Raw genomic sequence first — 2,500 nt, 5'->3', positions numbered from 1 at the left:
TCACGGCCGCAACAGGACGAGGTCGTGTCTTAAAAGACAAGAAAAACAAGAAATACTTGAAAGTCATTAAAAGCATTTGTTTTACGTGTGTCTGCCTCAACACCATCTTTACGCCCCCCCGGGTATCAATTCAATTTGATTTCTGAAAAACCGCCGAGGCAAGAGACTTCATTTATTTATTTATATGTGTATTCATTTATTTATTTTAGACAACAGTGTGCCTGGAATCAACACGATACTTATCGGACAACATCCTTACGCAAAAATCAATTCGGGCTAGACTTTCCTTTTGGAGGTAAACACGTTGGGGCCCGTTGCATTTTATCTCGTGTGATAAAGCCCCTGCCAGCGACGGGGTTGTCAGCATCGCCATCGATCATTAAAGTAGCAGAAGATAAAGTGAAGACGAGATGAAAGGGGAAGTTAAAAAAAAAAAAAAAAAAAAAAGCCCAGAGTTTCCAGAACCACCATGCCTTCCTTCGATACAGATCATGCATTATACAGCACATGTGCAATGCTTGTCAACATAATGATGCTTATTGAGTCGTCTCCTGGCATAGTGCGCGCGCACACACGCACACGCACACACACACACACACACACACACACACACACACACACAGCCACTGATTCATGGCCGTACTGAAGCAGCGGTAGAATTTATACTTGTCACACACCAGAGACGCGGCTTCCTCCTCCGATTCATCCCATGGTGTGCGTGTGTGTGTGTATGTGTTGCGTGTATTGTGCTAGAAATGGGGAGATAGATGCGGGAGTAGTCTACAGACGGTAAAAAGATATGATAATCACTGTTGTTGAGCAAGATCCGTTAAGAAACCATACCCTCGTCCCCTCCAGCGCCACCTATTGCCTGGTGGACAGACCCAGTATTACAGCTGAGACCACAGTTCAGGGTTTAGATCAATATCAATAATTAAGCTCTCAACAAGTGCAATAGTTATTCATGTGCACAAAGTATCCTTAATGATAATTTGAAATTTGAGATGTAGCGAGAAGTGAGACACCTCATATCTTTGCTTGACCCAACACTGGGTCCTGCGGCAATCAGCCCATGAAGGTTAGGAGCTACCGAGAGAGAGAGAGGGAGAGAGAGAGAGGGAGAGAAACCTTGAGGAATCATGCATCTATTTGACCATCCCCTAACTTCAAACTGTAGGGACGGCACCATCTACAGGGTGAAAACAGGCAGAGTGATGTCGCTTACCATCAAAAGATGGCGAGTGACATCACGCGGCACTCGTCTGAGCCATTCACATAAAGCGATTGCAATACCCCGTGTTTGCCGTCCCCTGAGGGTTTGAATTTAGGGTTTGGTGGGGCCTACAGGGCGTAGCAGACAAATAGGAAAACTAACCTTTCTAGACATGCGTAAAGCGAGGAATAACCAAAACGAATAACAAAAACCCAAAAAGCTTTTTGTCATTCCAAAAAGGCAACTGAAAACTGAAAGAACCCCACCTACTTCAAGGAAGAGGACAGAACCGACTGCAGAGGTAGCCCAGAAGGTATTTGTGTGAAAATGTAATCTTACTCTGTCAACGGAATTAGCTCTCCGTAGCTGTGCGGCGGCAGGGGCCGTGGCTGCTCGCTGAAAGAAAGTTGAAGGATTTTAAACTTGGCTTCTGTAAAATCTGCAATCTTATCCGCAAACCCTCTCAGAACCCCAGCGGTACAGGAAACAATGAACAAAATCCAATATGCTGTTCGGCACTAATATACTCTATATCACACTGCCTCCGCCGGACTAGCCTTCTTCCCATAGTGTGTCTTGGTGCCATCTCTTCCCCAGGTAAACAACGCACATGCCCCCGACCATCCACATGATGCAGAAGAAAACGTGATTGATCAGACCAGGCCACCTTCTTCCATTGCTCCATGGTCCAGTTCTGCCGCTCAATTGCCCATTGTAAGCACTTTGGGTGGTGGACACTGACCCTGCGGCTACACAGCCCCATACACAGCAAGCTGCGATGCACTGTGTGTTCTGACACCTTTCTATCGTAGCAGCATTAACTTTTTCAGCAATTTGTGCTACAATAGCTCTTCTGTGGGATCAGACGGGCAAGACTTCGCACCCCATGCGCATCAGTGAGCCCATGGGCGCCCATGACCCTGTCGCAGATTCACCGGTTGTCCTTCCTTGGACAACTTTTGGCCTAACCACTGCATACTGTACTAGGGATGCAGATATTCCCACATACTGGGAACACCTCACAAGACCTGTAGTTTTGGAGATGCTCTGACCCGGTCTGAGTGTGGCACGGTGGCACAGTGCATTACAGCAAGAAGGTCCTGGGGTCGATTCCCGCTTGGAGCGCTGTTGGCGCCGTGCTCCAGTGGGCTATCTCCCAATTAGGGGCCTTTCTGTGTGGAGTTTGCATGTTCTCCCCGTGCTCACATGGGGTTTCCTCCATCTAACAACAGTAAGGACCCCCACCAAAAACATGCACACATCATCGTCTGACCAGCGATGGACGTA

General features: G+C 47.4%; 1 protein-coding gene across 1 annotated transcript in view; it reads right to left on the bottom strand.

Moving 5' to 3' along the window:
• The window catches only part of LOC307240658 (ankyrin repeat and SAM domain-containing protein 1A), a gene marked incomplete at its 5' end in the record, with an annotated part of 63,005 nt that overhangs the window by 18,680 nt on the left and 41,825 nt on the right, over window positions 1-2,500 (bottom strand). The gene's annotated exons all lie outside the window — the stretch shown is intronic.

Source organism: Zeus faber (assembly GCF_960531495.2).
Source record: "Zeus faber genome assembly, chromosome: 15".
NCBI lineage: Eukaryota > Metazoa > Chordata > Actinopteri > Zeiformes > Zeidae > Zeus > Zeus faber.
The sequence above is the reverse complement of the archived record's forward strand: the minus strand, read 5'-3'. Positions and strand labels throughout refer to the sequence as shown.